The 26,144-nt window shown below is 46.1% G+C and overlaps 5 non-coding genes across 5 annotated transcripts; 4 read left to right on the plus strand and 1 right to left on the minus strand.

The window, feature by feature from the left end:
* Positions 1-3,515: 3,515 nt before the first annotated feature.
* trnar-ucg (transfer RNA arginine (anticodon UCG)) lies at positions 3,516-3,604 on the minus strand. The gene is given in 2 exon segments: positions 3,516-3,551; positions 3,568-3,604. It is a non-coding gene; the product is annotated as a tRNA-Arg (tRNA).
* Positions 3,605-8,292: 4,688 nt separating this feature from the next.
* trnag-ucc (transfer RNA glycine (anticodon UCC)) lies at positions 8,293-8,364 on the plus strand. Its single transcript has one exon. It is a non-coding gene; the product is annotated as a tRNA-Gly (tRNA).
* A 432-nt stretch (positions 8,365-8,796) lies between these two features.
* On the plus strand, positions 8,797-8,868 carry trnaw-cca (transfer RNA tryptophan (anticodon CCA)). Its single transcript has one exon. It is a non-coding gene; the product is annotated as a tRNA-Trp (tRNA).
* An 11,804-nt stretch (positions 8,869-20,672) lies between these two features.
* trnar-ucg (transfer RNA arginine (anticodon UCG)) lies at positions 20,673-20,761 on the plus strand. Its single transcript is given in 2 exon segments — positions 20,673-20,709; positions 20,726-20,761. It is a non-coding gene; the product is annotated as a tRNA-Arg (tRNA).
* Positions 20,762-25,845: 5,084 nt separating this feature from the next.
* On the plus strand, positions 25,846-25,917 carry trnag-ucc (transfer RNA glycine (anticodon UCC)). The gene has a single exon. It is a non-coding gene; the product is annotated as a tRNA-Gly (tRNA).
* The last annotated feature ends 227 nt before the right edge of the window (positions 25,918-26,144 follow it).

Raw genomic sequence — 26,144 nt, forward strand, 5'->3', positions numbered from 1 at the left:
TCCAGTCTGTGCTGGGAGAGCTGCGGGAAGGACGTTGTCTTGTCTGCCCACCCAAGCTGAATGTTGGGATTGAGGTGGTGATCAGATTCCGAGAGGAGGGTGAAATCCTTTCACTGAGTTTCAAGCTCAGAGTGCGGTTGAGTGTCTTGAGTTACAGGAAGATACAGACGGGATGGTCAAATGGGCAGAAAAGTGGCTCATGGAATTTAACGCTGCAAACTTAGATGTGATCATTTGGTAGGGGGTTTTCACAGTAACTTCATTGCAGTGTTAATATAATCCTACTTTTGACAATAAAGAATATAATATTATTATTAAAGGATTAATGTCAATGGCCTGACACTGGGAAGTCCTGAGGAACAAAGGGACCTTGGAGTGTTTGTCCATAGATCTCTGAAGGCAGACGGGCAGATTAATAGGGTGGTGGGAAAGACATTTGATATATTTGTCTTTATCAATCGGGGCATGGATTACAAATGCAGAGAGGTCATGGTGGAGTTGTATAGAATGTTGGTGAGGCCACAGCTGGAGTACCGTGTGCAATTCTGGTCACCACATTATAGGAAATATGTGACTGCACTGGATGTGGTGCAGAGGTGATTCAGCAGGATGTTGCTTGGGATGGAAAAGTTAGGATATGAAGAGAGGTTGGATAGGCTTGTTTTCTCTCTCACGCAGGGACAGAGATGACTGAGGGGTGATCACTTCGAGGTGTACAAGATTATGATAGGTATAGGCAGGGCGGATAGGGAGCACCTGTTCCCCTCAGTCACAAGGGGACACTGTATTATTCTGTGATTCTGTTACTGATCAGATCTTGGAGGTATCGCTGCTGTATTCCCAGGAGGCGGTGGTCTGATTCGGAGAGCAAAAGCTTCCATCGAGGACGGGGTTCTCAATAAGAACAAACTGGAGGTGTGGGATGTTAGAATCTGCTCAGCACTGATTCATTTTTATTCATTGTTGTGTCCGAGAATAAACACGTGGATTGTAGCTGTCCATTAAAAGCAAAAATAGAATTCGGAAATTTCTGGCCAGTAACTTCACCATGTCCACGTTACATCACTCAGCACCCGCAGCTGCATCACATCTGGTCCACGTTTCCTCAGCAGAGAGCAGTTTCACAGCAGAGAGTACATTTCGACTGGAGAGATTGCAGTTTCTCAGCAGAGCGCACAGTTCACGGCAGAGAACACAGTCCCACAGCAGAGAACACAGTCCCACAGCAGAGAGCACAGTCCCACAGCAGAGAGCACAGTTTCACAGCAGAGAACACAGTAACACAGCAGAGAACACATTTCCACAGGAGAGGTCTCTCTCTGATACAGTCTGTGAGTTCTCCCTCAATGCTCTCACCTTCTGACCTATTGCTCACGTGCCCACTCCAATGGTGTTGAAGTGTTTCCCATCAGTCCGTTCAGAACAATCCTTCAGCTGATATGTTGGAAATGTAATTTGCTGACAGAGACTATATTTCCAATATTTCACAACTGGCTGCACATCTGGACCAATGGACAAATACAACCTTCTTCCGTTAGTTGTTGCAGATGTTAAAGGTCCATGAGGTGGTTTGGTGAAGTCAGGTCATTTGGCGAGTTGGCCGAGAGGTGACGGTGATGCGCTGCTAATCCATTGTGCTTTGCATCTGCGGGTTTCTATCCATCCTCCTCGATGATCAATGTCCTGCGTCTCCGCGTTGGGCCACTTATTGAGGGTGACCTGATGATTCATTCAGTGTATCCGGAACTAGGATGGAGTTTAGATTCGGAGTTCAACAGGCCTGTGGAGTGAATCTTTTTGCACCAATCTCGATACCGATATTCCTAATCCTCTGTCTGATAATCGATTTAAATCACGACACCAGCTTTGGGCAGGAGTTTGGCACCATGAAAACTTGCGGCTTCAGAAGCTCCAAAACAGACGCCAGCTTCATCTGGGGCACTGCTGGCAGATTTTGTCTTTCCGGAACCGGCCGCCCAGCCGTGAAAACAAGTCCATCAGGTGACCTCATTACACTGTAAGACGGAGGAGCAGAAGTGGCCCATTCGGCCCATCCTGTCTGCTCCACCATTCAAAGAGGTTATGATTGACCTGATATAATCTTCAAACCCACTTTCCCGCCTTATCCCCATAATCCTTGATTCCCTTACTGATTTAATCTTGCGCATATTAACTTCCCCAGCCTCGACAAGTATTCGCTTAGAAACAATGTTTCCACAGATACACTATACTCTGAGAGAACAAATTACTCATCATTTCTGATTTAATTGGGCGGCCCCTTACTCTGAGATCATTCCCTCTGGTCCTAGGCTCTCCCACATGGAGAAACAACCTCTCAGCATCCACCCTTTCAACGCCTCTGAAAATCTATTGAATCAGTGAATTTGAATGGTGAGATTTATTCCCTGTCCCAAAGAGTATTTCAGGCCTCTGGATTCCCAATCCAGTGAGATAATCTTTCATCCCTCTGAACAAAAAACAGTTGATTCAGCTCATTATTAAACATCTTGGGCCAGTGGGCCGATGAATGGCAGATGGAGTTTAATTTGGATAAATGTGAGGTGATGTATTTTGGTAGCTCAAATCAGTGATTGACCTAATCAGTCACTAGTAGCGAGTTGGGGAGAATTACAGAACAAACAGATCTAGGAGTACAGGTTCACCGCTCCTTGAAGGTAGTGTCGCAGGTGGATAGGGTGGTGAAGAAGGCATTCGGAATGCGAGGTTTTAAGCTCAAAATGTTGAATACAAGAGTTGGGACGTCTTGTTCAAGTTGCACAAGACATTGGTAAGACCACACATGGAATATTGTGTTCAGTTCTGGTCACCCTGTTTTCCGAAGGATATTGTTAAACTAGAAAGAGTGCAGAAGTGGTTTACAAGGGTGCTACCAGGACTTGATGGTCTGAGTGAAAGGTAGAGGCTGGATAGGCTGGGACTTTTTTTCCTGGAGCGTAGGAGGCGTATGGGTAATGTCATAGAGGTCTATGAAATAATTAGGAGCATAAATAAGGTACTGAGGAGCATCTGGAACGGGCTGCCAGAGGCAGTGGTGGAGGCGGGTATCATTTTGTCTTTTAAAAATCAGTTAGACAGTTACATGGGCAGGGTGGGTATAGAGGGATATGGGCCAAATGCGGACAAGTTTGTCTCGCTTAGTGAAAGAAACTGGGCGGCATTGACAAGCTGGGCCGAAGGGCTTTTTCCATGCTGCCAACTTCTATGACTCAATCACTCTGTCTGTCTTCGTGACGACATTAGAATTTCCTCCACAGAATTGTATTGAACCGATTGATACATAATATTTTATTCTATACTTGATCCAAGTCAAACAGATACTGTGGATTCATCAGGGGATAAACAAAATACTAGGATGAGAGCGAATTGAATGAAAACAATGTTAGAAGGAATTATATACCATAAAAAGCCCTGCAATGCTTGGATGGAAAGGTGGAACTATGAGCTGAGGAGGGAAACTCGGCTGTCAGCAAGTTCCACCGGATTTCTGTATAAAACGACCGCGACAGGACACGAACCTGCAATCTTCTGATATCATCATTAGATTCATCGAAGTCAGACGCCTTATCCATTAGGCCACGCGGCCACCGCCAGTGACGTGCGAGCCAATGCTTATCCCATGTGAATAAATACTGTGATCATATCTGTTTCCGTAGAAACCAGTAAAATGCAGAAGGAGGCTATTCGGCCCATCGAGTCTGCACTGACCCTCCAATCCTGCATCCACTCATGAGAGGGGATGGACGGATTTCAGGGGTTGGAATGGGGGCCAGAGTTGCTCCATCGGACCCAATATTCCAGTAGAGGGCAGGTGAGTGAGCTTTCGGAGGGTCAGTACATACTCGTTGTGCCGAATGGTCTTCATTTGCACAATAGGGATTCTCTGATTCTATGACAGCAGCGGGTTTAGGTGGCGAAGCCCTTGTGCCATACTGCCCACTCCTGACACCATGGAGAAATTCTGATCTCTCAAAGACTGGCGACCAAGGACGTGTAACAAAAAATAATTTATTTACTGTTTGAGCAGCTGCTCCAGGCTTGTGCTCTGAGCGCGATCCGGGGAGAACACCTGATCATTTTAGATGCGGGACACGTAATCACGTGACCATTCGGTCTGCACAGGCCTCCTTCTGTGCTGCCAGTTTCTGTGATTGAATTGCTTTAATTTGGATCTGGACTGGGAAGTTCGGTGCTGTTCCATGTAAAGCAAAAATGAACTTCTAGGATATTTCCAATGTAACTGATTTTCTTCCGCAAACAATTGAATCAGTGGAATTGTGCGTTTCGGGAACTGGGAGTTTCGAGTCTCTCAAGGCTTCTCTCCAAATCCAATGGTCAATTGTAAGGTAGATTCAACCGCTCCTCACATAAACACCGGGGCACCGTTCATCGCAGGAATGGAAGAACTTCCTGGAGTGATTCCTGGCCGGTTTTATAATGTTTTGTACGTTTTATAATGTTTAATGAATGACCTATTGAACCGAGCTGCGATGGTCGAGTGGTTAAGGTGTTGGACTTCCCCAGCAGGTTCGAGCCCTGCTCCCAGCGACTGTGGCCGAAGAATTAATCGGAATTTTAGTAAACGGTTTGACACAAGGTTCGCTGCTTAGCAAATTCTAATCTCCTCAGGAAGAGGGTTAATAATATTTTTAACAGCAGCCCGGTTAGCTCAGTCGGCAGAGCATCGGACATTTAATCCCACGGTCGTGGGTTTGCCAGGATGTTGCCTGGTATGGAGGGCATTAGCTATGAGGAGCAGTTCAATAAATTTGGTTTGTTTTCACTGGAACGACGGAGGTTGAGGGGTGACCTGAAAGTGGTCTACAAAATTATGAGGGGCATAGACAGAGTGGATAGTCAGAGGCTTTTTCCCAGGGTAGAGGGGTCAATTACTGGGGGGGCATAGGTTCAAGGTGTGAGGGGCAAGGTTTACAGGAGATGTGTGAGGCAAGTTTTTTTACACAGAGGGTAGTGGGTGCCTGGAACTCGCTGCCAGATGAGGTGGTGGAAGCAGGGACGATAGTGACATTTAAGGGCATCTTGACAAATACATGAATAGGATGGGAATATAGGGATACGGACCCAGGAAGACGACAAGATTTTAGCTCAGATGGACAGCATGGTCGGCTCAGGCTTGGAGGGCCGAAGGGCCTGTTCCTCTGCTGTACTTTTCTTTGTCTTTGTTCTTTGTTGTAAAATCTCCCCTCTTTCCTCTTGTGTAACTGTGTTATCTGCATCTTCACTCTGTTATTGAAAGGTCTTCCCTGATGTTAATTAAACTGCTTTCCGATATTTAAGTATATTCTCTCCCGCTGAACTGTGATTTCTACTGTGCAACCGAGATCTCTACTGTGTAACTGCTCTCTGCTGTGGAATGTGATCTCTGCTGTGAACTGTGCCTCTGCTGGGAAACGGCGACCTCTCCTGTGGAAATGTGCTCTCTGCCGTGAACTGTGCGCTCTGCCGTGAAACTGTGCTCTCTGCTGTGAAACTGTGTTCTCTGCTGTGGGACTGTGTTCTCTGCCGTGAACTGTGCGCTCTGCTGAGAAACTACGATCTCTCCAGTGGAAATGTACTCTCTGCTGTGAAACTGTGCGCTCTGCTAGGGAAACGTGGACCAGATGTGATGCAGCTGAGGATGCTGAGTAATGTAACGTGGACATGGTGAAGTTACTGGCCAGACATTTCCGAATTCTATTTTTGTTTTGAATGGACAGCTACAATCCACGTGTTTATTCTAGGACACAACAATGAATAAAAATGAATCAGTGCTGAGCAGATTCTAACATCCCACACCTCCAGTTTGTTCTTATTGAGAACCCCGTCCTCGATGGAAGCTTTTGCTCTCCGAATCAGACCACCACCTCATGGGAATACAGCAGCGATACCTCCAAGATCTGATCTGTAACAGAATCACAGAATAATAGTGTCCCCTCGTGACTGAGGGGAACAGGTGCTCCCTATCCGCCCTGTCTATACTTATCATAATCTTGTACACCTCGATGAGTTCACCCCTCAGTCATCTCTTTTCCTGCGTGATAGAGAAAACAAGCCTATCCACCTCTCTTCATATCCTAAATGTTCCATCCCAAGCACCATCCTGCTGAATCACCTCTGCAACCCATCCAGTGCAGTCACATATTTGCTAGAACGTGGTGACCAGAATTGCACACGGTACTCCAGCTGTGACCTCCCCAACATTCTATACAACTCCACCATGACCTCTCTGCATTTGTAATCCATGCCCCGATTGATAAAGACAAATATCTCAAATGTCTTTTCCACCACCCTATTAACCTGCCCTTCTGCCTTCAGAGATCTCTGGACAAACACTCCAAGGTCCGTTTGTTCCTCAGGACTTCCCAGTGTCAGGCCATTCACATTAATCCAATAATAATAATATTATATTCTTTATTGTCACAAATAGGCTTATATTAACACTGCAATGAAGTTACTGCGAAAATCCCTACCAAAAGGATCACATCTAATTTTGCAGCGTGAAATTCCATCAGCCACTTTTCTGCCCATTTGACCATTCCGTCTGTATCTTCCTGTAACTCAAGACACTCAACCGCACTGTGAGCTTGAAACTCAGTGAAAGGATTTCACCCTCCTCTCGGAATCTGATCACCACCTCAATCCCAACATTCAGCTTGGGTGGGCAGACAAGACAACGTCCTTCACGCAGCTCCCCAGCACAAACTGGATAATATCCCAAACTCGTATCCTGCTATTGTCACATTGCTCCACCACCTTGTTCTCTTCACAAAACGCCAGGAATCTCAGACCAATTCTCCAGACCTTTGATTCTCTCTTCAAACAACATCTTGTCCCTGATTAAGTCCATCTTGAGAAGAGGGGCTCGGTATTCTGAGTTTCTCTGCAGACATCCGGCTGCTGTTGATGGACCAAAAGAGGCCTCGCGCCTGAAAGAAAGCCTCTCTCACAGCCCTGTCAGCATGTCTCCATTAGACGGTGCAGTCAACACCTGCAGAGTAGATAACAATGGAGAGAAGTGTGAGCAATTTCAGCGTCACAATTCTCTGGACATAGAATTCAAAATATAATATTACTGAAAATACTGAACTGATCCTCTGGGAGCAGGACTCAAGTCAAAGGGGAAAATCCAGTGGATTTTTAGTGGAAAGATTTAACAACTGGATGATGGCAGCTGAAATCAGTCATTGCGTTACAATCTCTGTAGATATTCTACTGAATTTAAACCTGCAAAAGGCATATTTTCCGACTAGAAATCCAACACATTTCCCCCTGTTGTGGAGGAAGTTCTCAATCGCACAGGTGGTCAAACGGAATAAGGCTGGGCTGGGATTTGAGTCCAGATTTGTCTTTAGGGAACAGACACTTTACCGGACGAAGCTACAGAGTCTGATGATGTTCAGCTAATCACAAGGGAATGCTGGAAATACGGTACGGATCTGTAGTATCTGTGAAAAGTGAAATAGTTAACATTTCACAACCTGACCTTTCATTGGAACGATCTGTTTCTCTCTCCACAGAAGCTGCCGGATCAACTGAATATTTCCAGCATTTTCTGTCTTTGTTTCAGATTTGCAGCATCCACAGTATTTTGCTTTTGGGTCAAAGGACAATGAGTTGCCTTTCCTGCTCTGAGGGTTATTGCAGGTCCCTCTGGCTGTGATTATCGCTGATTCGGCCAAACATTTACAATCTATCATTAATTGACCGCGAGAATGGGCGGTGAGGGGATTCTGGAACCGCTGCAAGTCCATATGGTGTATGTACACACACAGTGCTGTTCGGGAGGGGTTCCAGGTTTGGATGGTGCCTCGCGGAGGAAAAGTCAATTTCTGGAGTGGGATTCGAGCCCTGACCTCCAGAGGAGACTGCGACCTGCGCTCGGCCAACCTGACGTAGTCGAAAGGTTAGGTGCGTTTGGGCCGAAATCGGGTGCTCTTTCCGAGGGTCGGTGCCGACTCGATGGGCCGAATGGCCTCCTTCTGCACTGGAGGTATTCTATGATTACTGAAATAGGATGAAAATGGCAGCATCCAGGACACAAGGACAAGTTAAGGTCTCAGGCCAGAGTAAGTGTCCTGTGTAATGACACATAGAATGTACATTTATTGTGGACTGGTGGCATCTCCTGGCTGTACCGGAGCCGTGCGACACGGACACTTTCATTCAGGAGCATTTTAAATTGGAGTGAAATAACTTACGCAAATTAAGTATTTGTTACGAAACAGTTAATCAAACTGATCTAAAGAACCAAAAGGACACGTCTCCAATCAGTGAGCGATGGTGGTATAGTGGTGAGCATAGCTGCCTTCCAAGCAGTTGACCTGTGTTCGATTCCCGGCCATCGCAATAATAAATTGGAATCTTTGCAGCTCTTTGTGAGTTTCAAACTGAGGAAGAGAAAGTTTCGCAGTCAGAATTTAGTGGCAAGTACAGCGAGGAGTGAAATAAGTAACTTTCTCATCATTTTTAATGTGGTTTCAATATGGACAGTGTTCCACTATTCACTGCCCAAGCCCTCCGACAAAACTAAAAATCACACCAATTTCACTTCAGCCTCACGAAGGGGACACAACAGACACGTTACAGACCAGGATGGGATATGAAGCTACGTGTACAGAGCACAATGGATTATTGTGCATCACCTTAACCACGTGGTACAGCTGCTTTACTTCAGGGTCCTTTCATATCCCTCAATCTGACTTCTCTGCGTTTATTTCGCACAGTTGGGTGTAAATAAAACATAAATCTATGAGGAGAAACACATACCGGTCCGCACTTGGGCTTGTGGCGCAACGGTAGCGCGTCTGACTCCAGATCAGAAGGTTGCGTGTTCAAATCACGTCAGGCTCAGGATGTTTTTCTGCCGCTGGTTCCAGGAATTTCTCTCTGTGGGAATGTTCCCGAAATGACTCCGTTCAAAGCCGCAATGCTGGTAAATCTTTCCGGATATTTCAGATTTACCCGCTCAGTTTATATTTTTGAGCAGTTTCATCAAACATTCGGATAGCTCAGTCGGTAGAGCATGGGAGTCTACCTCCCAGGGTCGAGGGTTCGAGCCGCACGTTGGCCGCTTCCATATTATTATCTGAGAATATTGAACCAACTGTGCTAACCGTTGTGCTACCGTGCTGCCCAACCAGTTGGTTCAATCTCACTGCTCGTGGGTGAGACCAGAACTACTGGGCAGTTAAAAACAAGGATGTCGCTGTTTTTCGGACGGAGATGAGGAGATTTCTCCCTCTCAGAGAGTTGTGCGACTTTGGAACTCTGCCTCAGAAGGCCGCGGAAGCGGGACATTGATTATGTTCAAGGTGGAGATGGGGAAATTCTTGTTCAGCAAATAAATCAAAGGTTTATCGGGGTTGCATACAACCATTGCATTCAGCCAGTTACCTGGGTGCACGAGCGTGCGGTTTTTTATTTGATATATCAGTTCCACACCATGGTGAAACGGTGTTAAAATGTCGTTTTCATTTCTTCACGTGTTCTCCACTGATATATTCGCTGCAATAACTTCTCTGGGCACAAAGCACAGTAGCACAAGTGGCTAGCACTGTGGCTTCACAGCGCCAGGGTACCAGGTTCGATTCACTGCCTGTCCGCGGAGTCCTCACGTTCTGCCCCTGTCTGCGTGGGTTTCCTCCGGGTGCTCCGGATATCTCCCACAGTGCAAAGTCGTGGATTAGGTGTATTGGCCGTCCTAAATTGCACTAAGTGCCCATACGTTACATACGGGACAATCTTCATAAATAGAAGCGTCATCCGGGCCCTGGGTCACTGCCCCTCTGGAGTTTGCTCATTCTTCCCATGTGTGCGTGGGTTTCACCCCCCACAACCCAAGATGTGCAAGGTATGTGGATTGGCCACGCAAAATTGGCCCTTAATCGGAAAAAAAAAAAATTGGGTACTCTAAATTTACACAGAACTATATAAATAAATAGAAACGCCGAGCACAAAGGCAAGGCCGCTATGGAGATTCTTCATAAAATGCTGCAACAGAAATAGACAATGTTGGATAACTCGGCTGGTCTGGCAGCATCTGTGGAGAGAGAAACAGAGTTACAGTTTCCAGTCCAGTCTGACCCTGCTTCCCATTCTCTGTTTCCCGCTCCACAGATGCTGCCAGGTCTGCTGAGATTTTCCAGCTCTGGGCGACTGACCGGGACACGGTGGGCGGAATGGCCGCACCCTGTGCTGGAACCATTCTATGATTCTATAATTCTAGTAAGAAGTCTTACAACACCAGGTTAAAGTCCAACAGGTTTGTTTCGATTTCACGAGCTTTCGGAGAGCTGCTCCTTCCTCAGGTGAATGAAGAGGTATGGTCCACAAACATATATGTAGACAGATTCAAAGATGCCCGACAATGCTTGGAATGCGAGCATTAGCAGGTGATTAAATCTTTACAGATCCAGAGATGGGGTAACCCCATGTTAAAGAGGTGTGAATTGTGTCAAGCCATCATCTATAATTCTAAACTGTCCTCGTAATTGAAACCTTCTATGCCTGTATCATTCTGTGGAGTTTAACCTGGGGTTACCCCATCTCTGGATCTGTAAAGATTTAATCACCTGCTAATGCTCGCATTCCTAGCATTGTTTGGTATCTTTGAATTTGTCTATATATGTGTTTCTGGAACAGACCTCTTCATTCACCTGAGGAAGGAGCAGCGCTCCGAAAGCTAGTGACATCGAAACAAACCTGTTGGACTTTAACCTGGTGTTGTAAGACTTCGTACTGTACCATTCTGATGTGGACATGCCGGCGTTGGACTGAGGTTAAAGAGGTGTGAATTGTGTCAAGCCAGGACAGTTGGTAGGATTTCGCAGGCCAGATGGTGGGGGATGAATGTAATGCGACATGAATCCCAGGTCCCGGTTGAGGCCGCACTCATGTGTGTGGAACTTGGCTATAAGCTTCTGCTCAGCGATTCTGCGTTGTTGCGCATCCTGAAGGCTGCCTTGGAGAACGCTTACCCGGAGATCAGAGGCTGAATGCCCTTGACTGCTGAAGTGTTCCCGACTGGAAGGGAACATACCTGCCTGGTGATTGTCGCACGATGTCCGTTCATTCGTTGTCGCAGCGTCTGCATGGTCTCGCCAATGTATCACGCTTCGGGACACCGTTTCCTGCAGCGTATGAGGTAGACATCATTGGCCGAGTCGCACGAGTATGTACCGCGTACCTGGTGGGTGGTGTTCTCATGTGTAATGGTGGTATCCATGTTGATGATCTGACACATCTTGCAGAGATTGCCATGACAGGGTTGTGTGGTGTCGTGGTCACTGTTCTGAAGGCTGGGTAGTTTGCTGCAAACAATGGTTTGTTTGAGGTTGCGCGGTTGTTTGAAGGCAAGTAGTGGGGGTGTGGGGATGACCTTGGCAAGATGTTCATCTTCATCGATGATGTGTTGAAGGCTGTGAAGAAGATGTCGTAGTTTCTCCGCTCCGGGAAAGTACTGGACGACGAAGGGTATTCTGTCGGTTGTGTCCCATGTTTGTCTTCTGAGGAGGTCAGTGCGTTTTTTTGCTGTGGCGCGTTGGAACTGTCGATCGATGAGTCGAGCGCCATATCCCGTTCATACGAAGGCATCTTTCAACGTCTGTAGATGCCTGTTACGCTCCTCCTCATCTGAGCAGATCCTGTGTATACGGAGAGCTTGTCCATTGGGGATGGCTTCTATAATGTGTTTAGGGTGGAAGCTGGAGAAGTGTGAGGTTATCCGTGGGTTTGCGGTAAAGCGAAGTGCTGAGGTGTCCGTCCTCGATGGAGACGAGTGTGTCCAAGAATGCAACTGATTTTGGAGAGTAGTCCATGGTGAGTCTGATGGTTGGATGGAACTTATGGATGTCATCGTGTAGTCGTTTCAGTGATTCTTCGCCGTGGGTCCAAAGGAAAAAAAATGTCATCGATGTATAACGTTGGTTGAAGGTCCTGTGCGGTTAGTAGGTCCTGTTCAAACCTCTGCCTGAAGATGTTGGCGTATTGGGTGCGAATTTGGTCCCCATGGCTGGATGAAGAACTTGTTGTCGAAGGTGAAGACGTTGTGATCCAGAATGAAGCGGATGAGTTGCAGAATTGCATCTGGAGATTGGCAGTTGTCGGTGTTGAGTACTGAGGCTGTTGCAGCAATGCCGTCGTCATGGGGGATGCTGGTATACAGTGCCGAGACATCCATTGTGACGAGGAATGTTCTTAGTTCAACTGGTCCATGGGTGCTGCATTGCCGCCACTACATTAAAGTTCTGAATACATTTTTGGACTCCCCTCATTCCCTCCTCCAGCAGATTTTTGCCGGGTAAATATCCTGATTCCCTAAACTCCTCATTCTCTCGGACAATGAAATGTCGCTTGGCTTTGACACGACCCAACAGACAGAGTGGTTCCGAACTCACTACCCGATCAATGCATCTCAATCGGAACAAGACTGAATTTTCAATTCTCGCTCTTCCAACACAACTCGATGCAATCCGGCCTCACAACTTGGACTGGATTGTCACATCAGTGATTGCAGATCCATCTTGGAAAAATGCCCACTTGGGAGAAAGCAGGATGGAAAATCGACAATGATGGGTTTCGAACCCAAGCACGGAGAGCTCAATGGATTAGCAGTCCGTCCCCTTAACCACTCGGCCACCTCATCCCGTAAACGCGTTGGTCAAATCAAAGGCTTATCAGGTACAAACAACCATTGTATTCAGCCAGCTGCGTGGATGCTGTTTTTACTTGAGGATAAATTCAGAATCCCACACCATGATCAAACGACCTTTAAATACCCTTTCCGTTTTTTTCACGTGGTCTGCACTGATATATTCGCTGCAATAACTTCCCTGGAGCTCAAACCTCCTCCCGATTTCAGTCAATGACACCATCCGGTCTCGTCCGTATTTTTGAACCCGGGACCTCTGGCATTTTATCGCAGCTGAGAATCAGTGGCAATGTCAGGAGTGGGATTGAACCCTCGTCTCCAGAGGAGACTGACACCTGATGAATCCAAACGGTTCTAGGGGATTGGGACGTGTTGGGGTGCTCTTTACGAGGGTCAGTGCAGACAGGATGGGCCGAATGGTCTCCTTCTGTACTGGAGGGATTCTATGGTTACTTAACCAGGGTGCAAACGGCAGCATCAGGCCACAAGGGCAGCACGGCAGCATTGTGGGTAGCACAATTGCTTCACAGCTCCAGGGTCCCAGGTTCGATTCCGGCTTGGGTCACTGTCTGTGCGGAGTCTGCACATTCTCCCCGTGTCTGCGTGGGTTTCCTCCAGGTGCTCCGGTTTCCTCCCACAGTCCAAAGATGTGCAGGTTAGGTGGATTGGCCATGATAAATTGCCCTTAGTGTCCAAAATTGCCCTTAGTGTTGGGTTGGGTTACTGGGATAGGGTGGAGGTGTGGACCTTGGGTAGGGTGCTCTTTCTAAGAGCCGGTGCAGACTCGATGGGCTGAATGGCCTCCTTCTGCATCGTAAATTCAGTAAATTCTAAGGACAAGGTGAGGTCTCAGGCCAGAGCAAGAGTCCTATGTAATAACACACAGAACATCAGAAGTAAAAACATTTATTGTGGACTGGTGCCATCTCCTGGCTGACGGGGAGCAGTGCGACACGGACACTTTCATTCAGGAGCATTTTAAATTGGAGTGAAATAACAGAAACATAGTAAGACGTTGTTTACGAAACAAAGCAAAGCATCAAAAGGACTCAACATTCGGCAGTAAGTGATGGGGGGATACTGGGGAGCATCGCTGCCTTCCAAGCAGTTGATCCGGGGTCGATTCCCGGCCATCGCAATAATAATTTGGTCGGAGGCGTTTGCGTGATTTTGTGTGTTTCGAACTGAGGAAGAGAGCTGGAGAAAGTGAGGTGGCTGGAGGCAGGAATCTCCGCTTGTTCGAAATAGTCTGGTTGGAATGTTCACATCCGTCCGAGTGGCGAAACTGGGATCTCGGTTTCTGTAGTGATTTATTATTGGATTTTGTTATATATAGAATTGACAATGCAAATGGAGGCCATTCGGACCATCGAGTCTGCACCGGCTCTTGGAAAGAGCACCCTACCCAAGCCCTCACCACCCTATCCCCATAACCCAATAACCCCACTCAACCAACACGAAGGGCAATTTAGCATGGCCAATCCACCTAACCTGCACATCTTTGGACTGTGGGAGGAAACCGGAGCACCCGGAGGAAATGCACTCACACACGGGGAGAATGTGCAGACTCCGCACAGACAGTGACCCAGCCGGGAATCGAACCTGGGACCCTGGAACTGTGAAGCTGATGAATGTGATATAAAATAGTTAGTTTAAATGTATTAGTTACAGTAATGTAGATGTAGGCCAGTCTAATTCTAGTGAGTTCACAGACAAAGGATTTCAGAAAACATGGCACGAAAGGGGGAGGTGTGTCTGGTGGAGGAGGAGAAAAGGATGCTGGGTAACAAGAGGTCCAGGGTTAAGGAATGAGAAGTGAGCCAATTAGGATGTATGGCCAGGTCAGGAGGGGTATAGGATGACCTATGGGAATCTGTATGTGAAACTTGATGTCATTTGAATGTATTTGTAGAGATTCCTTTGTCTCCAATGGCACTCGATTCGGAAGACCCAGGAGGCAGCTTGTGTTCTGGGTTTGTGTGATGCGATTCAGACTTGCAAGTTGGTTAAAAATAAATAATGCAATGCCTGCAAATGCATCTCGAGTTTTATTGAGGCCAGACTAACGGGTAAAGAATTCAATGTTTTGTCATTTGGTGCTGGAAACCAGGGATTTCTCCAGACGGTTAGCGACCAACTGCGAAATCAGAATTAGACTGATTTTTGACAAGGAAAGTGGAAACGGGCCCACAATGTGTGTAGCTGTAAAATGACCCACATTGGTTTTCCCCTCTTCTCATGGTCTGATTGGTCTGGTCACTCGCGGTTGGTACGGAAAGATCGTCTCGATGAAATCAAAGGTCAGTCTGGGGATTAGAAAATTGATCTGATGGGACATCTGGCAAGATGGTTTAGTTCCACGAGAGTGTTTTGGAAACTATTGTTGATTAAGCGAAAATTGTATCCTTAGACTGTAGTGGCGAGAAAAGATACATTTTAAGAGAAACTGGATGCTGCATGTTAGTTAAAGCAGAAGCCTCTCAAAGGTTTAACAGCAGCTTGAGATAGCAGGCAGCTTGTGGTGTAATTGAATACCTTTCATTCGAGTCACTGAAACCCCAGCAAAGTTGCAGCTTGTGGTGGAATTGGATACCTTTCTTTCGAGTCAGTGAAACTCCAGCAAAGTTGCAGCTTGTGGTGGAATTGGATACCTTTCTTTCGAGTCAGTGAAACTCCAGCAAAGTTACGTTTTGAAGTAAGTAAAAGGTAAAGGAAACCAGTGGATTTCTCCACCTCTTTGATAAAAGTTAATTATTTTAGCAAGCAATTGATTGAAATTGCCAGAATCTTAAGTTTGAATTACTTGAAATAATGTTTATCTCATTTTATTTGTGAATTAATAGAAACTTAAAGAAACTCACTGACACCATTTTAAAAAGTGTAAATCTGGAGATGACAGTTGATTTTGCTCCGATATAAATCACCACAGCTAACTGCTCCCTCATTGATAGCAGCCAACATTTTTGTGAATGTAAGAAAAACTTGTTGAAAGAAAAATTGTTAAGATAAAGAATTAATTAAGTTGTAAAAGTTATACAAGTTTGTGTTAAGCAAATCGTAAATTCAGTTCTGAGTTGAGATCAGAGCTAAGCTTGCAGGTTGCAGTAATTCAATTTGAATTTTCAAACATTTTAAGTTTTAAAAGAACACTGTTAAAACCTTTTAAATAATTTTGCCAAGTAGCAGAAATTGCCATTGGTCATAAATAGGCAAATACATTTTTTAAAAAAGATAGCCAAAGTATGAAAGCTAAAGAGTTAATTAGATTATGGAGACAAAATTGTCAACATGAGAGGGATAAGATCATGTTATTAAATTGGCAAGAAAATGCCCTTAAAATGGGGATTCCAATAAGTGAAAGGGGGAACCAGAAAACTCTGGAGGTCTTGAAAAAGGTGTGTGCATTCAAAAGACGCGCAAGTAAAGAGAGGGTGGACTCGAGAAAAAAAAAGAGCAACGTAGTTCAATAACTGACCTTGCATTGTCAGAAGCAGATGAGCACCTAGAAAATCGGACCATGTCGGGTAGAGTCCCGACTGCACCAGTAGCATTGTCTGCACTAATTCAGGAACCAGCAGGGTATGATAATTTATATCCAGTCACTGCACCCCAGATTCAAATCATGCCAGCCTCTCCAGCCCCTTCGGTTGATAGCTTGCGTCCTAATTCAGCATCTTCACCGTCTGTTAGAGAAGGGGAGCTCTGTTCAACAAACCCAGTTAGCTCTAGGACCCGATCTCGGACAATGAGAGAGGGGCCTGATCATATCCAGAAACAATCACGCATACCACCTAGATCCCTTCAGACCGATATGGTAGGACAGAAAAGTATGAGAACAAAGAAAGAGGATGGGAATGGTTCTGAGAAGCTGGAGCTCCCCCTAGTCGCAGGGAAGGGCGTCGAAGTCTTTGAAGAGCCAGGGGAATACGCTAGAGCGCCCCCTAGTGAGACTCTGAGACAGTTGCCGATTAGGAAAATACCAAACCCTGATGCTGTAACGGCGGCCGCCCAGCCCACGATAGACGTTTATTTCCCATGGAGACCCAGTGAGATGATGGCTATTCTGGCTGCAATCCCAGACAGGAAGAAATCTCCTGCTGCTTTCGTGGATTACCTGAGAACTACAATCTCAGTTTATCAAGCTGATTCTAGGGACATCTGGGCCCTAGTCCAGCAGGTTTTAACCCCAGCAGAGTACAGCAATCATCTCAATCACTTGCATTATGCTAGGCACGCCGCACTTCAGCAAGCCCATGCTTTGGACGATGACAGACGGGCACAAATCCTGAATGCGGTGAATGTCACATTACAAAAGCCCATAAACATTTCTGCTATCTTAGACCTCAAACCTAAAAAGACTGAAGTGCCAGAGGAATTTCTGGAACGTTTTAATGAAATCTACCGTGGGCAGTCAGGCGACTTGCAGTACCAAAATGGTCAGAGTTCCCTTCAATATTGTGCTATGTTAATGCATTGCCTAGCACCTTCCGTGGCTGCTGCCGTGAACTGTAATAACATGAATTAGTCAGAGAACGACCCTTCTCTGATGGCCAGGGCAGTCAGATTTTATTGGAAGGAGTGTGTAGGCCAGGAAGGAGGCTCAGTTACAAAGATTAAGACTGAGTATGTAATGAAAAAGGATGATCTGAGGCCCCAACCAGCGGCAGATACGGTGGCTGAGCAGCTGGAACCCCAATATTGTGACCTTGGGTGGGTGGATCAACATGGGGTAGGATATCAAACCCACCCAAATGGACCCTCAGCTCCTCTTTATGGCCCACCGTATGCACCAACAGCTTCACAACTCCCCTTTCCTGCACTTCTTTCCAAGAGCCGCTGCAGACTCGATGGGCCGAACGGCCTCCTTCTGCACTTGAAATTCTATCCCCATAACCCAATAACCCCACTCAACCAACACTAAGGGCAATTTAGCATGGCCAATCCACCTAACCTGCCCATCTTTGAACTTTGGGAGGAAACCGGATCACCCGGAGGAAACCCACTCACACACGGGGAGAATGTGCAGACTCCGCACAGACAGTGACCCAGCCGGGAATCGAACAGGGACCCTGGAACTGTGAAGCTGATGAATGTGATATAAAATAGTTAGTTTAAATATATTAGTTACAGTAATGTAGATGTGTAGGCCAGTCCAATTCTAGTGAGTCCACAGACAAAGGATTTCAGACAGCATGGCAAGGAAGGGGGGGAGGGGTATCTGGTGGAGGAAGAGAAAAGGATGCTAGGTAACAAGAGGCCCAGGGTTAAGGAATGAGAAGTGAGCCAATTAGGATGTATGGCCAGGTCAGGAGGTGTATAGGATGGCCTACGGGAATCGTGTATGTGAAACTTGATGCCATTTGAATGTATTTGTAGAGATACCTTTGTCTCCAATGACACTCGATGCGGGAAACCCAGGAGGCAGCTTCTGTTCTGGGTTCTTGTGAAGCGAGTTAGACTTGCAAGTTGGTTAAAAATAAATAATACTATGCCTAAAAATCCATCTCGAGTTTTATTGAGGGCAGACTGACGGGTATAGAATTCAATGTTTTGTCAAAGCAATTCCACTATGCTACCGTGCTGCCCTTACCTTGTCCTTATTACCCCACTGTGGGGTATTCCTGGAAGTTATTATATAAACTTTTCCCCTTCGCTCTGTTAAAGGAATTGGAAACATTGAAAAACTCCTGGTTCTATCTTTATCAAATGATATGACTGTGTTAATAAAACATAACCCATTCCAGTCAGTGGAGATGTGGTATTGGCACCAGTAAAACTCACACACCACAGCAGATGTTGTCTGTTTCCCTCAGAGAGAGTCAATTGAAGAGCTTCCCGATTTCGTTACTTTGAGCTTCACAGTGATGTGAAATGATAAATGTCCGGATCACACTGGAAGCAACACTTTGATACTAATTTACTGAAAAGAAAAGGCGGATGCACGGTGATAGCGACATGTTTACTTTTGGTGTGAGTGAGAATATAAATAGCAGAGGTTGGTTTATGGGTTATGGGCCCAGCACGCTTCCGCTGCGCCACTCCGCTCCTTAGGTCCGCCGTGTTCGCAATTACTGCTCTGAGGCAGCCAGATAACTTTTTTTTTAAACGAGAACCCAAGTGTTGTGAAGCTCACTTTGGCTGGACAATAACATGGAACTTCAGCACGGCTGTAACAGACAGAGGAAGACACACAGAAAAGCAGGAAGAGACTATCAGGACACACACACACAATGACACACAGAAGAGGTGCAGTGCAAACCAGCAAGATACTGAGATGGACAAACTGGTTATTTAGGAAAACAGGGTTTTCTGTTGTACAAAGATAGGCAATTAAATGTATTTCTGCTGAGTAACTGAGCTCTCTGCTGTGTAACTGTGCTCTCTGCTGAGTAACTGCGCTCTCTGCTGTATAATTGTGCTCTCTGCTGTGTAACCTTGCTCTCTGCTGAGTAACTGCGCTCTCTGCTGTATAATGGTGCTCTCTGCTGTGTAACTGAGCTCTCTACTCTGTAACTGTGCTCTCTGCTGTGTAACCGTGCTCCCTGCTGTATAACTGTTTTCTCTGTCCTGGAACCGTGACTGTGCCGGTGACAGATCTTCACTGTGTTTGGGTCTAAACATTCCCTGTTGTGTAAATATGTTCCCAGTTGTGGAAATGTGATCCGTCTGAATCAGAACCTTTCTCCGCCATTACTGAGACGAAATTTCAATTCCAGATTTATCAAATCTTGTCATGAAAGATTAGTTCAGGCCTGTGGATTCCCAGTCCCGGGACAGAACTGTATTCCTGTTATCAAAACAGTTCGGTCAGCTCAACATTCTCAGATGGAAACGCCCAATATGGGACTGGAACCCAATAAGAAACAATATAGGGCTTGAATCCACGACCGTGGGATTAAATGTCCGATGCTCTGCCGACTGAGCTAACCGGGCTGCTGTCAAAAATATTATTAACCCTCTTCCTGAGGAGATTAGAATTTGCTAAGCAGCGAACCTTGTGTCAAACCGTTTACTAAAATTCCGATTAATTCTTCGGCCACAGTCGCTGGGAGCAGGGCTCGAACCTGCTGGGGAAGTCCAACACCTTAACCACTCGACCATCGCAGCTCGGTTCAATAGGTCATTCATTAAACATTATAAAACGTACAAAACATTATAAAACCGGCCAGGAATAACTCCACGAAGTTCTTGCATTCCTGCGATGAACGGTGCCCCGGTGTTTATGTGAGGAGCGGTTGAATCTACCTTACAATTGACCATTGGATTTGGAGAGAAGCCTTGAGAGACTCGAAACTCCCAGTTCCCGAAACGCACAATTCCACTGATTCAATTGTTTGCGGAAGAAAATCAGTTACATTGGAAATATCCTAGAAGTTCATTTTTGCTTTACATGGAACAGCACCGAACTTCCCAGTCCAGCTCCAAATTAAAGCAATTCAATCACAGAAACTGGCAGCACAGAAGGAGGCCTGTGCAGACCGAATGGTCACGTGATTACGTGTCCCGCATCTAAAATGATCAGGTGTTCTCCCCGGATCGCGCTCAGAGCACAAGCCTGGAGCAGCTGCTCAAACAGTAAATAAATTATTTTTTGTTACACGTCCTTGGTCGCCAGTCTTTGAGAGATCAGAATTTCTCCATGGTGTCAGGAGTGGGCAGTATGGCACAAGGGCTTCGCCACCTAAACCCGCTGCTGTCATAGAATCAGAGAATCCCTATTGTGCAAATGAAGACCATTCGGCACAACGAGTATGTACTGACCCTCCGAAAGCTCACTCACCTGCCCTCTACTGGAATATTGGGTCCGATGGAGCAACTCTGGCCCCCATTCCAACCCCTGAAATCCGTCCATCCCCTCTCATGAGTGGGTGCAGGATTGGAGGGTCAGTGCAGACTCGATGGGCCGAATAGCGTCCTTCTGCATTTTACTGGTTTCTACGGAAACAGATATGATCACAGTATTTATTCACATGGGATAAGCATTGGCTCGCACGTCACTGGCGGTGGCCGCGTGGCCTAATGGATAAGGCGTCTGACTTCGATGAATCTAATGATGATATCAGAAGATTGCAGGTTCGTGTCCTGTCGCGGTCGTTTTATACAGAAATCCGGTGGAACTTGCTGACAGCCGAGTTTTCCCTCCTCAGCTCATAGTTCCACCTTTCCATCCAAGCATTGCAGGGCTTTTTATGGTATATAATTCCTTCTAACATTGTTTTCATTCAATTCGCTCTCATCCTAGTATTTTGTTTATCCCCTGATGAATCCACAGTATCTGTTTGACTTGGATCAAGTATAGAATAAAATATTATGTATCAATCGGTTCAATACAATTCTGTGGAGGAAATTCTAATGTCGTCACGAAGACAGACAGAGTGATTGAGTCATAGAAGTTGGCAGCATGGAAAAAGCCCTTCGGCCCAGCTTGTCAATGCCGCCCAGTTTCTTTCACTAAGCGAGACAAACTTGTCCGCATTTGGCCCATATCCCTCTATACCCACCCTGCCCATGTAACTGTCTAACTGATTTTTAAAAGACAAAATGATACCCGCCTCCACCACTGCCTCTGGCAGCCCGTTCCAGATGCTCCTCAGTACCTTATTTATGCTCCTAATTATTTCATAGACCTCTATGACATTACCCATACGCCTCCTACGCTCCAGGAAAAAAAGTCCCAGCCTATCCAGCCTCTACCTTTCACTCAGACCATCAAGTCCTGGTAGCACCCTTGTAAACCACTTCTGCACTCTTTCTAGTTTAACAATATCCTTCGGAAAATAGGGTGACCAGAACTGAACACAATATTCCATGTGTGGTCTTACCAATGTCTTGTGCAACTTGAACAAGACGTCCCAACTCTTGTATTCAACATTTTGAGCTTAAAACCTCGCATTCCGAATGCCTTCTTCACCACCCTATCCACCTGCGACACTACCTTGAAGGAGCTGCGAACCTGTACTCCTAGATCTGTTTGTTCTGTAATTCTCCCCAACTCGCTACTAGTAACTGATTAGGTCAATCCCTGATTTGAGCTACCAAAATACATCACCTCACATTTATCCAAATTGAACTCCATCTGCCATTCATCGGCCCACTGGCCCAAGATGTTTAATAATGAGCTGAATCAACTGTTTTTTTGTTCAGAGGGATGAAAGATTATCTCACTGGATTGGGAATCCAGAGGCCTGAAATACTCTTTGGGACAGGGAATAAATCTCACCATTCAAATTCACTGATTCAATAGATTTTCAGAGGCGTTGAAAGGGTGGATGCTGAGAGGTTGTTTCTCCATGTGGGAGAGTCTAGGACCAGAGGGAATGATCTCAGAGTAAGGGGCCGCCCAATTAAATCAGAAATGATGAGTAATTTGTTCTCTCAGAGTATAGTGTATCTGTGGAAACATTGTTTCTAAGCGAATACTTGTCGAGGCTGGGGAAGTTAATATGCGCAAGATTAAATCAGTAAGGGAATCAAGGATTATGGGGATAAGGCGGGAAAGTGGGTTTGAAGATTATATCAGGTCAATCATAATCTCTTTGAATGGTGGAGCAGACAGGATGGGCCGAATGGGCCACTTCTGCTCCTCCGTCTTACAGTGTAATGAGGTCACCTGATGGACTTGTTTTTACGGCTGGGCGGCCGGTTCCGGAAAGACAAAATCTGCCAGCAGTGCCCCAGATGAAGCTGGCGTCTGTTTTGGAGCTTCTGAAGCCGCAAGTTTTCATGGTGCCAAACTCCTGCCCAAAGCTGGTGTCGTGATTTAAATCGATTATCAGACAGAGGATTAGGAATATCGGTATAGAGATTGGTGCAAGAAGATTCACTCCTCAGGCCTGTTGAACTCCGAATCTAAACTCCATCCTAGTTCCGGATACACTGAATGAATCATCAGGTCACCCTCAATAAGTGGCCCAACGCGGAGACGCAGGAAATTGATCATCGAGGAGGATGGATACAAACCCGCAGATGCAAAGCACAATGGATTAGCAGCGCATCACCGTCACCTCTCGGCCAACTCGCCAAATGACCTGACTTCACCAAACCACCTCATGGACCTTTAACATCTGCAACAACTAACGGAAGAAGGTTGTATTTGTCCATTGGTCCAGATGTGCAGCCAGTTGTGAAATGTTGGAAATATAGTCTCTGTCAGCAAATTACATTTCCAACATATCAGCTGAAGGATTGTTCTGAACGGACTGATGGGAAACACTTCAACACCATTGGAGTGGGCACGTGAGCAATAGGTCAGAAGGTGAGAGCATTGAGGGAGAACTCACAGACTGTATCAGAGAGAGACCTCTCCTGTGGAAATGTGTTCTCTGCTGTGTTACTGTGTTCTCTGCTGTGAAACTGTGCTCTCTGCTGTGGGACTGTGCTCTCTGCTGTGGGACTGTGTTCTCTGCTGTGGGACTGTGTTCTCTGCCGTGAACTGTGCGCTCTGCTGAGAAACTGCGATCTCTCCAGTGGAAATGTACTCTCTGCTGTGAAACTGCTCTCTGCTGAGGAAACGTGGATCAGATGTGACGCAGCTGAGGATGCTGAGTGATGTAACGTGGACATGGTGAAGTTACTGGCCAGAAATTTCCGAATTCTATTTTTGCTTTTAATGGACCGCTACAATCCACGTGTTTATTCTCGGACACAACAATGAATAAAAATGAATCAGTGCTGAGCAGATTCTAACATCCCACACCTCCAGTTTGTTCTTATTGAGAACCCCGTCCTCGATGGAAGCTTTTGCTCTCCGAATCAGACCACCGCCTCCTGGGAATACAGCAGCGATACCTCCAAGATCTGATCAGTAACAGAATCACAGAATAATACAGTGTCCCCTTGTGACTGAGGGGAACAGGTGCTCCCTATCCGCCCTGCCTATACCTATCATAATCTTGTACACCTCGATGAGATCACCCCTCAGTCATCTCTGTCCCTGCGTGAGAGAGAAAACAAGCCTATCCAACCTCTCTTCATATCCTAACTGTTCCATCCCAAGCAACATCCTGCTGAATCACCTCTGCACCCCATCCAGTGCAGTCACATATTTCCTATAATGTGGTGACCAGAATTGCACACGGTACTCCAGCTGTGGCCTCACCAACATTCTATGCAACTCCACCATGACCTCTCTGCTTTTGTAATCCATGCCCCGATTGATAAAGACAAATATCTCAAATGTCTTTTCCACCACCCTATTAACCTGCCCGTCTGCCTTCAGAGATCTATGGACAAACACTCCAAGGTCCCTTTGTTCCTCAGGACTTCCCAGTGTCAGGCCATTGACATTAATCCTATAATAATAATATTATATTCTTTATTGTCACAAGTAGGATTATATTAACACTGCAATGAAGTTACTGTGAAACCCCCCTACCAAATGATCACATCTAAGTTTTCAGCGTTAAATTCCATCAGCCACTTTTCTGCCCATTTGACCATCCCGTATGTATCTTCCTGTAACTCAAGACACTCAACCGCACTCTGAGCTTGAAACTCAGTGAAAGGATTTCACCCTCCTCTCGGAATCTGATCACCACCTCAATCCCAACATTCAGCTTGGGTGGGCAGACAAGACAACGTCCTTCCCGCAGCTCTCCCAGCACAGACTGGATAATATCCCAAACTCGTATCCTGCTAGTGTCACATTGCTCCACCACCTTGTTCTCTTCACAAAACGCCAGGAATCTCAGACCAATTCTTCAGACCTTTGATTCGCTCTTCAAACAACATCTTGTCCCTGATTAAGTTCATCCTGGGAAGAGGTGCTCGGTATTCCGAGTTTCTCTGCAGCATCCGGTTGCTGTTGATGAACCAAAAGAGGCCTCACGCCTGAAAGAAAGCCTCTCTCACAGCCCTGTGAGCATGTCTCCATTCGACGGTGCAGTCAATACCTGCAGGGTAGATAACAATGGAGAGAAGTGTGAGCAATTTCAGCGTCACAATTCTCTGGACACAGAGCATTCAAAATATTATATTATTGAAAATACTGAACTGATCCTCTGGGAGCAGGACTCAAGTCAAAGGGGAAAATCCAGTGGGTTTCTAGTGGAAAGATTTAACAACTGGATGATGGCAGCTGAAATCAGTACTTGCGTTACAATCTCTGTAGATATTCTACTGAATTTAAACCTGCAAAAGGCATATTTTCCGACTAGAAATCCAACACATTTCCCCCTGTTGTGGAGGAAGTTCTCAATCGCACAGGTGGTCAAACGGAATAAGGCTGGGCTGGGATTTGAGTCCAGATTTTTCTTTAGGGAACAGACACTTTAACGGATTAAGCTCCAGAGTCTGAGGATGTTCAGCTAATCACAAGGGAATGCTGGAAATACTTTACGGATCTGTAGTATCTGTGAAAAGAGAAATAGTTACCATTTCAGATCCTGACCTTTCATTGGAACGACTTGTTCCTCTCTCCACAGAAGCTGCCGGATCAACTGAATATTTCCAGCATTTTCTGTTTTTGTTTCAGATTTGCAGCATCCGCAGTATTTTGCTTTTGGGCCAAAGGACAATGAGTTGCCTTTCCTGCTCTGAGGGTTATTGAAGGTTTCTCTGGCTGTGATTATCGCTGATTCGGCAAAACATTTACAATCTATCATTAATTGACCGTGAGAATGGGCGGTGAGGGGATCCTGGAACCGCTGGAAGTCCATATGGTGTATGTACACACACAGTGCTGTTAGGGAGGGGTTCCAGGTTTGGATGGTGCCTCGCGGAGGAAAAGTCACTTTCAGGAGTGGGATTCGAGCCCTGGCCTCCAGAGGAGACTGCGACCTGAACTCGGCCATCCTGACGTATTTGAAAGGTTAGGTGCGTTTGGGCCGAAATCGGGTGCTCTTTCCGAGGGTCGGTACCGGTTCCATGGGCCGAATGGCCTCCTTCTGCACTGGAGGCAATCTATGATTACTTAAACAGGGTGAAAATGACAGCATCAGGACACAGGTACGAGTTAAGGTCTCAGGCCAGAGTAAGTGTCCTATGTAATGACACATAGAATGTACATTTATTGTGGACTGGTGCCATCTCCTGGCTGACCAGGAGCCGTGCGACACGGACACTTTCATTCAGGAGCATTTTAAATTGGAGTGAAATAACTTACGCAAAGTAAGTACTTGATACCAAACAGTTAATCAAACTGATCTAAAGAACCAAAAGGACACGTCTCCAGTCAGTGAGCGATGGTGGTATAGTGGTGAGCATAGTTGCCTTCCAAGCAGTTGACCCGGGTTTGATTCCCGGCCATCGCAATAATAAATTGGGAATTTTTGCGCCTCTTGCTGAGTTTCAAACTGAGGAAGAGAAAGTTTCTCACTCAGAATTTATACGCAAATACAGCGGGGAATGAAATAAGTACTTATCGTTTTTTAACGTGGTTTCAATGTCGACACTGTTTGACTTTCCCCCCGCCCCCCCCCCCCCCCCGCCCCCCGCGCCAGCCTTCAAACAAAAGTTAAAAATAACAGCATTTTTACTT

The sequence above is a fragment of the Scyliorhinus torazame genome, chromosome 24, assembly GCF_047496885.1.
Source record: "Scyliorhinus torazame isolate Kashiwa2021f chromosome 24, sScyTor2.1, whole genome shotgun sequence".
In the NCBI taxonomy this organism is placed as follows: domain Eukaryota; kingdom Metazoa; phylum Chordata; class Chondrichthyes; order Carcharhiniformes; family Scyliorhinidae; genus Scyliorhinus; species Scyliorhinus torazame.